Consider the following 12,093-nt stretch of genomic DNA (forward strand, 5'->3'; position numbering starts at 1 on the left):
TGTATGAGAGTTCCCATCCACCGGCAGTGTATGAGAGTTCCCATCCACCGGCAGTGTATGAGAGTTCCCATCCACCGGCAGTGTATGAGAGTTCCAATCCACCGGCAGTGTATGAGACTTCCCATCCACCGGCAGTGTATGAGATTTCCCGTCCACCGGCAGTGTATGAGACTTCCCATCTCTCGACACCCTCTCAAGCATTTGTGCTATCTGTTTGATCAGTCTTATTTTTTTTAATTGGCCTATCGTTGTGGGTGTCAAGTGATATCTCATCATTGTTTATGTCTGTATCTCCCAGATGAGTAGTAGTCTTGAGCATTTCTTCCTGTGCTCGTTCGTCATCCTTTGTGAATTGTCTTTCCTGTCCTTTGCCTACCTTTTAATTGGATTCTTTCTTTTCTTCCGGAGGTGTTACAGAATCCTACAGATTTTGGTAATTAATCCCTTGTCTGTTGTGTCTTTGCTAACGACCACCCCCCCACCCCCGTCAGTGGGCTTTTCTCTTTGGGTGAAGTCTTTGATGTGCGTAAGCATTTTATTTTAATAGGTCTCTGCCATCTAGTTTGCCTTCCACTGTAGGGGCTTCCTTTATTGTCTTTCTTGTCCATGTATGCCCTGCAATAGCGCCCTTAAGTGCGTCCCAATTTTCCCACTGATAATCTTTATATCTCTGGGGTCTACATTTTGGTCTCTAATCCATCATGATTTTGCTTTTGTGCATGGAGAGCAGTATGGTTCCTGTTGCTTTCTTTTGCACATGGAGATCCAATTTTTTTCCAGCCTCATTTGTGGAAGAGGTTGTCCTTTTCCCATTTAATGTATTTTGTTCCTTTGTCAAAAATCAGTTGTATTTTTGTGGGCGCCTTTATTTCTGGGTTTTCTATCCTGTTCCTTTGGTTTTTGTATCTATCATAGGATCATCATCAGGATGTTTTGACTAATGTGGCTGTGTAATAGGTTTTTAGATTGGATAATGCAAGGTTTTCTATTTTGTTCTTTTCGAGATGTCTTTTCCTTATCCTGGGCCTCTTCCTTCTTCATATGAGGTTGGTGGTTTTCCCATTTCTTTAAAGACTGAGGTTGGGATTTCTATCAGAATTTCCTTGTGTTTGTAGTATTGACAATTGCACAATATTAAATCTTCCTATCCAGGAACATGGGCATTCTTCCACTTATGTAGTCCTCTTTGGCTTCTTTGGAATTCACTGTTTGGGTTGGCCTTTGGCTATGAAGGCACCCTAACAAAAGCAAGACAAATGTGTTACTGAGAAAATTTATTGCAGCCATCTTCTGATTGTTGTTGTTGTTGTTGTCAGGTGCTACTGGCCCGGTTCCGATCCATAGTGACCATCTGCACAACAGAAAAAAACCACTGCCTGGTCCTACACCATCCTCCACATGGTTCCTATGTTTGAGCCTATAGTTGCAGCCACCGTGCCTACCCATTCTACTTTCCAAAGCATGATGTCCTTCTCAAGGGAATGGTTTCTCCTGACAACATCTTCAAAGTACGTGAGATGAATTCTCATTATCTTTTCCTCTAAGGAGCATTCTTGCTGCACTTCTCTCAAGACAGATTTGTTTTTAGTTTGGGGAGTCCATGAGATTTTCAATAGTTATTCTTTATTAAAATCTATTTTGGAAAAAGTAAGGTGAGAGTGCTCCTTAGAGAGAAGGATGGCAAAACTCCATCTTACATATTTTGGACATGTTGGACGTGAAAACCAGGAAGGCATTTAATGAGATGGACTGACAGTGGCTGCAACAATTGACCCAAGCATAGGAACAGCAAGCAGAGGATGGAGCAATGTTTCTCTTGTTGTGCATAGAATTTATGAGTCAGAACCAGTTCTTTATGGCACCCAACAAAGGATCCCAAATCATTAAATCGGAAAAGGACAAAACTGCACGATCCTGTGCCACGTACACCATTGTTCTTGTGCTTGGGTCCATTGGTACAGCCCCTGTATCAGTCCCTCTCTCTGAGGAACTTCTTATCCTTTACTGCCCCTCCACTTCACCAAGCAGCATGTTCTTCTCCAGGCACTGGGCTCTCCTGACATGGCCGAAGTCCACGAGACAAGGTCTTGCCATCTTACCTCTCATTAGGGCACTATTTCTTCCAATTGAGATAAATTTGTACTGTTGATATTCCTTTCCAGCAGTATAATTCAAATGCATCAGTTCTTCTTTCGTCTTCCTTATTCAATGCCTAACATTCACATTCACGTGGAGCAATTGAAAATACCATGGCTTGGGTCAGGTATACCTTAGTCCTCAAAGTGCCTTCTATAAACGGTTATGGATTAGACCCATAACCACACGATTAGCACTTCAAAATCATCAGAAACTCTGTGGGAGAAGGAGGAGCCTTTCTAGTCCTGTTAAGAGTTACCATCTTATGAGTCCACAGGGGCACTTTTAGTCCATCCTCCGGGGTCTCCCTGAGCCAGCACCAGCTCCACAGCAGGAGTGTCCATCTTACAGGAGCAGATCACCTCCACTCTCTCCCAGGGGGCTGCTTGTAGGTTTGAACCACTGACCTTTCAGTTAGCAGTCTAATGCTTACCTGACAATGCCACCAGGGACAATGCCGCTTTCTCTGCTTACAGATTGAAAAAAGATGGTGAAAGGGTAGGACCCAGAAAAACACCTTTCCTGATAGTGCACCACATGCTATTCCTTTATTCTGTTCCAATAACTATCTATATTTATCTATGACATGTCTAAGTTCTTCATGAGAACAATGAGTGTTGTGAAATTCTTGTCTTTGAATGATTATCTTTAATTTATTCTGAGGCACAATGTCAAATATCTTTGTGTAGTCAATAAAGCACAAATAGAATTTTTCTGTTATTCTCTGCTTTCAGCTAAGTCCACCTAGCATCAGCAGTGATATCCCTTGATCCATATCTTTTTCTGAAGCTGACTTAAATTTCTAGCAGTTCCATGCCAATGTAATTCTACATATATTTTGAATTATCTTCAGCAAAACTTTACTCGTGGGATATTTTCAATAATTTTCACAGTTTACTGGATCATCTTTCTTTGGAAGGGCCACAAATACGGATATCTGCCAGTTGGCTCGCCAAATAGTTGTATTACAAATACAAAACCCTGTATTCTTGACATAGAATAGTGAGCACTTTAGCCAAGGCATCCATCTGTTGGAACTTTTCAGTTTGTATAGCATCATTCTATGAAGACTTATTCTTCATTAATCCTTTCATTTCACCTTGAACTTCTTCCTTCAATGTCATTGGTTCATTCATTCAATCTCCTGGTTGACGATCAACTAATTCTACTTGGTACATCAACTCTAGGTATTCTTTCCATCTCCTTTTGATTTTTTTGCATCCTTCAATATCTTGCCTATAAAATCCTTCAGAATCTCAAGTCAAGACTTGAATTTTTTTCTTCGGCTCTTTCAGCTTGCTAAATGTCTATCATATTCGTCTCAACTAGATTTTAAATTCATAGCATTTGCAAATTTCTTTGGGGTACTTTACTTTGCCTTCCTGAATTGCCTTTGGATATCTTCTCTTCAATTAGTTTGTGTTCAATTTCTTCCATTAGTTTTAGTTATTTAATGTCCAAGAACGTATGCATACATATGCTTATATATTGTTGTAGGGTGCCAATAAGTTGGCTCCACTCGTGATGGCCCTGTGTGCAACAGTACAAAGCACCTGAGCACCTGTGCCATCCTCGCAATGATTCTTATGTTTGAGCCCATTGTTACCGCTGCTGTGTCAATCCATCTTGTCTAGAGTCTTCCTCTTTTTTCGCTGCCCCTCTGCTTTACCAGGCATGATGTCCTTCTCGAGGGACTGGTTTCTCTGGACAACATGTACAAATGACATGCTATGAAATCTCCCCATCCTCACTTCCAAGGAGTCTGCTGGCTGTACTTCTTCTTAAACAGACTTGTTTGTTCTTTTGGTAGTCCGTGGTACTTCCAATATTCTTCACCAACACCATAATTCAAATGCATTGATTCTTCTATCATCCTTATGTACTGTCCAGCCTTCACATGAATATGAGGCAATGGGAAATGCCATTGCTTGAGTCAGTCACACCTCAGTCCTCGAAGTGAAGTCTTGGTTCTCCAACACTTTAAAAAAGTCTTGTGCACCACATTTATACAACTCAGTGTGCCATTTGATTTTTTGACTGTATTGTTTGTGAATCCAAGCAAGGTGAAATCCTTGATAATTTGTCTTTTCCATCCCTTGTCTGTCATTTTATTATACTATGATGACTTGTGTGTTGCTGGCATGCTGGAAATTATGTCACTGGTATTTCAAATACCAGCAGGCTCACCTAGAGTAAACAGGTTACAGCAGAGCTTCCAGGCTAAGAACAGACTATAAAAAAGGAATAAGTTGTCCACATGCAGAGGCAGGGAATAATTTCCTGTGCCAGACTCTTCATTTTCCACCAAATGACCTTTTCCTTCATGGGTCTTGTAAGATGGTGGGGAAGATACTAATAGAATTCACTGATGAGTAATTGTGAACAGGATTCCCTGGAGTTTCTTCCCTGTGTGTATACAATAATCCCTCCCCTGCTGAGAAGCTGAGGCGGGGATCTCTGTACTGTCAAGAACTAGGAGTGGGAATGTAGCCTCTGGACATGCTATCCCTGTGCAGTGAATGCCCTAAATCCAGAAGACAGCAGCAGCAAAACCAGGGCCAGAGCATGGAATAGAGTAACGGACTTCCCAATCTCAAATAAAACTGAGTGTGCTGTTGGCTAGGAAGGAGACTGACTTGTGGAGTAGAGTGCCTCTAGGCACTTCATTGGGAAACAGGGCTTGCTGGGTTTGCAGACCCATGGAAGTGGAGCTGAGTGCCTTTTGGGCTGAGACTTAGAAATGCTTCTGGGCCCTTTATACAAGGAACTGGGCTTGCTAACTCACAGAGTTTGATCTGAATACCTTCAAATTGAGTGGTATTGCTCTTTGGGCATTCTTGGGCAGACCTGAAAGAACTTTGTAACATGTCCTCATAAAGAACTCAATCCTCAGCATTTTTCACTGGCATTGCAGCCTATCAATTTCCTTAACAAACCCTTTAATCATGAATTTTGACTGTGAGTTTGAGTAGCCATTGCAGTGGATATTAGAACTCAAACCAAGAATAGAAAAAGAATAAAAATCCTCACTGTCAACTTAATTCTTACTCACAGCAACCCTACAGGACATGGTAGGGTCCACAATTTTATAACTTTTATAAAAATTTTATAACTTTTATTAAAAAAGGCTCATGTGGGTCCACAATTTTATAACTCTTTATGGGACTAGAAAGCCTCCTCTTTTTCTCCAACAAAGTGGCTGGCAGTTTTGAAGTGCCAACCTTGCAGTCAGCCTAATGCTTAACCTCTAGAGAGGTAAAATAGAGAACATTAATCAAGACAACATGCAGATCTGAGGAATTAGCCACTGAAAAATGCTTACAGAGCCATCCATATGTATACATTACCAATAGTAATCTGTCTAGGTTATTTCATGATCTAAAATTACTAATATCTGAAGCCTGAAATAAAAAGAATCCCCCAACATACAAGGAAGAGGGACAAATTGACCTCCAGTGGAACCGCTGTCACTATCCTACTGGCCAGGAAAAGTAGACCAGGTGTGTTCTCCTGGGTGCATTATGCTTGTCAAAAGCATTAAGTGATTTTCTGAGTAAAGGCTATTTCTGTTGCTTCATGATTCCAGCTACACTCAAAGCCCAGAAACACCCAACCTGTGTGCAAGCCTTTTCTTTTTAAATGGAGCTGGAAGGACACCATGTAACGTGCACGTGGCAATAATCCCTTGAGTGCTGGGTTACTTCATGGGCTTCTTAGTCACCCTTTGGAAACAGCCCTCTAAAGTCACCATGACCTCCTTCTAATCTAGAGAAACCCAGGAGTAATTCCCCCGCCAGGAATTCATCAGTAACTTTTTTCAGTCTACCCTTTATATTTCAGCAGCATTTGAACACTTGAGGCTTCTCTCTTCTTCACGGGCACCTCTTCCCCTTCAGCCTGTGAACAGTGGATGGCCCTACAGTTTAGGTGTATGTATTCCTTTGCATTCCCTTTTCAAACAGAAGAGAGATAATGCCATTGCAAATTGTACTAATTCACTTTGGGTTTGATTGTGAAGAACAACAACAACAAAATAACAGTGACCTAAAAACAAAAGAAACAGAAACGTATTTCTTTTTCTTGTAAGTCTTGAGGTGATCAGGCATGGCAGCTTCATTCCACGAGTTCTCTGAGACCCAGGTGCCTTCTGGCTTTCTGTTCCCCCCTTATGGTGAGTGATCACCTTATTTATCAAGATCTCTGGTAAAAAGTATGAGAAGAGACAAAAGGGGGAAAAAAGAGCAACATGTGTGTTTATAAGGACCATTTAAGGAGTTACTTTGAAACTAATTTATATGCTTCCAGTTATAACTTATTAACCAGAAATATACAACATGATCATCAGAATTGAAAAAGCTTTGACATATAGTCCTGTATCTATCAGTAAATTCTATTAATACCAAAGAAAGAAAACAGATGTTTGTAAAGATATTCTCCTGTATTTCCTTCTAGCAGTTGTAAAAAAAAAATCATTTTAGTGGGGGCTCGTAAACTCTTATCACAATCCATACACACATCTATTGTGTCAAGTACATTTGTTGCCATCATCATTCTCAAAACATTTGCTTTCTGCTTGAGCCCTTGGTATCAGCTCCTCATTTTTCCCCTCCCTCCCTGCTCCCCCTTCCTCATGAACCCTTGATAATTAATAAATTATTATTATTTTGTCAGGTCTTACACTGTCTGATGTCTCCCTTCACCCACTTTTCTGTTGTCCATCCCCCAGGGAGGAGGTTATATATATAGGTCTTTGTAATTGGTTCCCCCTTTCCACCCCCACCTCCCTCAGCCCTCCCGGTATTGCCACTCTCACCACTGGTCCTGAAGGGATCCTCTGTCCTGGATTCCCTGTGTTTCTAGTTCCTATCTGGGCCAGTATACATCTTCAGGTCTAGCCAGTTTTGTAAGGTAGAATTGGGATGACGATAGTGGCAGAGGGGAGGAAGCATTTAGGAACTACAGGAAAGTTGTATTTTCATTGTTGCTATACTGCACCCCGACTGGCTTGTCTCCTCCCTGCGACCCTTGTGTAAGGGGATGTCCAGTTGCCTACAGATGGGCTTTGAGTCCTCACTCCACGCTCCCCTCATTCACAATGATTTGATTTTTTGTTCTTTGATGCCTGATACCTGATCCCTTCAAGACCTCATGATCCCACAGGCTGGTGTGCTTCTTCCATGTGGGCTTTGTTGCTTCTAAGCTAAATGGCTGCTTGTTTACCTTCAAGCCTTTAAGACCCCAGATGCTATATTTTTTGAGAGCTGGGCACCGTCAGCTTTCTTCACCACATTTGCTTATGCACCCGCTTTATCTTCAGTGATCATTGTTGGAAAGGTAAGTATCATAGAATGCCAGTTTAATAGAACAAAGTATTCTTGTATTGAGTGCAGGTCCAATGTCCATCTGTCTAGCAGTTTTAATAATTGCTTCTCATGACTATAATGAGTCCTGTGACTAGGTACTATGTCAGCCACTCCTTAGGAGAACAATGAGGCTGTCTACTCCAGTAAATATTTGTAGTCTGGGAAACTTTATATAGAGTTGCTACGAGTTGGAACCAACTAGATGGCTGTGTGTGTGTGTTTCTTTCATAAATACATGTTTTATACACTTGGAACTAGTCTAATATATGGCAAAAGATTATAAGCCTAGCTTGACTGTATTTTCCTTTTGGATTATTAATTATCTCAGTACCTGCATTGAAATTTTTTCCTTCCACTGATAATAACATATGAAAACTTTCCATCAAGACAATGGTTTGTCTTGATGCTCTCTATTCAATATTTTCTTTTTTATTTACATTTTCTTATGTCATTACTACTCTCTTTTAATTACTAGCCTGGCACATAAGAATTTGTCAATATTAGTTTTATACCGATAAAATGTTTCATATGATTCAAAGTTAATACCATAGTGTTAGAACAGGCCTTATTGCAAAACCCTCCCCCTAATTTCATCATCCATATTGAAAATATATAGTTTATTAAATTCAACAATGAAACCTATCAGAAGAAGATTCTCCTGAAAATAATTTTTTCCCCTTAGAAAGAAAAGGAAAGGAACATCAAAGCCGTCTCAGCGTAGACCGAGATGCTGGTGCAGTCACACTTCAGTGCAGATGGGCCGCTCTTTTAATCGATTGAGCCACTCTCTGGGTCAGCAGGATTCTTCGTCCTCCAGTCATCGTCTTCCACATTATTTCTAGCATCCTCAAGAACTGGATATCACATGTGTCTACCTTATGACCGGTTTCAAATAGTTGTTCCCCACTTAGTTTATTTTTTCCTCTTGGCTCCTCCTCTTTCATTTGTTTCTTCTTCATTTCCCAGAGTTCTGCGTCACATCTGGCCTTCCCAATTAAGAAATGCTCAATTGGAACAGGAGTGCCCGGACATAGTTGCTTTTCAGCTTCTTCGTTTTCTCCCCGTTTCTTTTCTTCTTCTACTTTTACTTTGATCTACTATTTCATTTAATTTTTCTTGCCCAGCTGATATTAGAGTAAAACTCAGCACCACACCCAGGTTTTCTTCTGCCTGTAATGCTAATAATTTTTAAATGTCTGAAACATTATTATCTGCTAGATTTTCCTGGGAGCATAAAGGAGAAACATATAGGGTATTTTCTCTGTATGTCAATGTGAGCATAGTCTGAACAGTTTTGTTATTTCCCCCAGCCTCAGATGGCACTGTAATGGGACACTGGGTGAACTTTCAGATAATACTGTGACCGAATCAGGGTAGATGGACTCCAGTGCTCCAACCCATTCGCTGCTCCAGCATCCTGACCCTCGCCGCTGCCCACAGGTGCCCAACAGCGAGGCAGCACGCTGCAACTGGTACTGCGCCACGCCTCCATAATTTTTTCTCTTTAGTAGAATTTTGGTTATTCTAAACATGATTTTCATTCACATAGAAATTTCAGAATCAACTTGTCAGCTTATGAGAAATAACACTTTAGCAGGTCAATCAAAAGTTCTTTGAATCTATAGGATATTTTATGTGAGTGGTGGCATTTCAGTATTTCATCAATAATGCTTTCATTTATACAGGCATTCTTTAATGGGTCACAATATGGTTTATTAATTTTTGTTGCTAAGTGTTGTCCAGTCAGTTCTGACTCATACCCACAATGAAACGAACCACTGCCCGGTTGTGTACCACCCTCACCATTGTTCTGAGACCATGGCCGCACACGAGTCTGACCTCTTGTCCAGGGCCTTCCTCTCGGGTGGGGCACCTCTACTTGACCAAGCATTCTCTGACATGTCATGCCGATGCAATATTTTGGTTCTGTCTTGTTTTCATGACTGTAAGTGTTTTATATGCAGGCATGGGTCATTTGTAGGTTCCTACCTAGTTACCAGTTTCTTTGCTTACTCTTCCTTCTGGTCTATTAAACTCGAGATGTTTCTTTTTTCCTTAGATACTTCTTTCTTAAAACTTCCTTACTGACAAGGTAATCATTGGTAAATACTTCCTCTATATGCTATTTGACTCTTTTCATCTTTACCTATCCTAAGAAGCCCTAGTGGCACTTTGGGTTAAGCACTGGGCTGATAATCACGGGTTGGCAATTCAAACCCATTAGCCACTCCCCAGGGAAAACATGGGACTCTTTGCTCGTATAAAAATTTGTTTCAATCTTACATGAAAATTCAGACAGAAATATAACTCTAGGTTAACCATTATTTTTTCTGAATTGTTTATTATTCTACTGGTGTTTCCAATATTGTTGAGAAATTGCTGATAACCTGTTACCCATATTTGTGTAATTTTCATGTAGATTTAATCCTTGGTGTTTTGAAATTTCACTACCATGCATGGAAGTACATATTTCTTTTCAGTTTCATCGTCTTGGTATTAGTTGTGCTTCCTAAATTGAAAATACATGTCTTTCGTGGAATCTGAAAAATTCAAAGACATTATTCCATTGAATAGTGGCTTCACATTATTTCTTTATTTCTTTCTTTGCTAGCTGTGGCAGTTACATAATCTCCTGTCAACTTGCAAAGAGGTGGAGTCTAGCCTGTCAATCAGGCCATAGCCCATGAGGCCTCTGTGTGTGCATGGCCTTCTCCTGAGGATTCTGGGAATTCCTGTATTCTTTGCTGGAGGCAAGACACACAGAGACTCCCTGCTTGTCTCCCTGTGAGACATTCCTTTTAACAAGCCACATGGGGACGCACTGATAGAGCCAGAGCCCTGGAGCAAGAAGAGCCATGTGGAGACCCCTGCCAGTGCTGAGATGCTTCTACTGCCATTGGACCCACAAGACTTTCCACCCTCTGGCCTGTGATCTTCATGCATTTAGAGACATTGCATGTTTTGCATGACACTGAAGAGGAATTTATAGACTGGTATTTGATATATGGGCTAACATTGGACTTATGGACTTGATCTGGGCTGGGCTGGGATGTTTTCTTAATGCACACTTACTTTTTATATAAAGCTCTTATACACATATGAGTGTGTCTGGATTTGTTTTTCTAGTCTACCCAGACTAACACAGTAACTCTAAATAGGGATGTCTATAGCCTTCTCAATCTGCTCTCCAAATCCCTAATCCTTTTCTCTTCATTTCATTCCTGCTGCATTGCTTTTGGTTTTTCCAGAGAGATCAGATAAAATCTCAAACTATCTCTTTAGCCAAAAGAGATTTGGCTAAAGTAAATTTGTAGTTTAACTGATTCGTGAATTTCAACAATCCTATTATTCATAAATAAAATTGTTTAAGTTACTTTGCAAATGTGCTTGGTAAGTTTTTACTATCTTTGGTTATTTTCATTTTCAGATGTCTTCTGTTATCCAAGTGTTTCAAAGAATTTTTTTTTCAATATTGGAAGACTTTGTGGCTCAAATTTTTAGGCAGACTCAGTACCCTGTGCTTATGGTAATTGTGTATCATATTCTCCCTTTTGGTTAATAATAAGGGGATACTAGGAAACCTAGTTAGATTAAAGGTATGCTTTCTCTATATGATGTGTTTCCTTTTGATATGTGCTCTTTAAGCTGAAAGGATAATCGACTGCAAAGATGATAAACAATTAAGTGCAGCATCCATGCTAGGACAGGTTCGCCATTATGAATTTTCAAGGAAAGTCTATTTTTAAAATTTCTTTCTAGTAAAGCTTAAGGCAAACCTGTTCCTCTGTTTTTTTTTTTTTGTTTTTTTTTAAATCAGATAGGAGCAAACAGGATGTTGCAAGTCCTGCTCACACGGAGACGCTAATCACGTATCATGAGAGCTCCAATCATCATTTTATCTCTGTTCTCCAAAAGGAGGAACAGGTAAGGATTAACCTTACTGACGATTCCTCTGTTGTTTTATCCTCCTTTCCCAAGAGGTCAATTTTTTTTCAGGCTTGCGTTTTTTTTTTTGGAAATAGCCCTTCAAGCCAACCCAACTTTCTGTAGGAGTCTCAAGTCTGATTTACGGTTCTGCTTCAGACTGAGATCTTTTCACTTTCACTAGTCATGACCAATTAAAACCTGAACAGCCAGATGTCTGCTCCCAGAGATGCCCGTGGCTGTTCCGTGACTTTAGAACTTGCTTACTAGCCAGGGTCAGACTCTTTAAAGCTTTCTGCTTATCTGTTTAAGCCCAAAGTGTTTTTAACGGAAGGACAAGTTTCTTTGTTGCTCATCTATGTATTTAAAATTCTATTTGTGTTTTCTTTCTAGAATACTTCAGTGTTTGTAATCGTTTTTTCTTTTTTCCCCCGTTATTGCTACAACGAGCATATTATTGTTATAACATGAATAACATGCCCTTGGAATATTATCCTTTCTAATAATTTTCCTTATCAATTCTGTGCTAATGACAGTGTATCCTAAATCTGTATTTTCAGGCCTAACCTCTGCCCTGCTTTCTTTTTCCTGTAGGCATTTGGGAATTTGAACTAGCAACCTGGATGTCTCATCACCTGTTAAAGCTCCATGTGTCCAAGGTAGAATTTAT

The 12,093-nt window shown here is 40.2% G+C and overlaps 1 non-coding gene and 1 pseudogene across 1 annotated transcript; both read right to left on the reverse strand.

Annotated features, from left to right (window-relative positions):
- Nucleotides 1–8,267: 8,267 nt before the first annotated feature.
- On the reverse strand, nucleotides 8,268–9,031 carry LOC101663675 (annotated as a pseudogene).
- A 2,280-nt stretch (nucleotides 9,032–11,311) lies between these two features.
- On the reverse strand, nucleotides 11,312–11,446 carry LOC115868847. Its single transcript, XR_004045814.1, has one exon. It is a non-coding gene; the product is annotated as a U8 small nucleolar RNA (small nucleolar RNA).
- Between the last annotated feature and the right edge of the window lie 647 nt (nucleotides 11,447–12,093).

The sequence above is a fragment of the Echinops telfairi genome, unplaced genomic scaffold, assembly GCF_000313985.2.
Source record: "Echinops telfairi isolate 266 unplaced genomic scaffold, ASM31398v2 ScPeMD7_18;HRSCAF=68, whole genome shotgun sequence".
Classification (NCBI taxonomy): domain Eukaryota; kingdom Metazoa; phylum Chordata; class Mammalia; order Afrosoricida; family Tenrecidae; genus Echinops; species Echinops telfairi.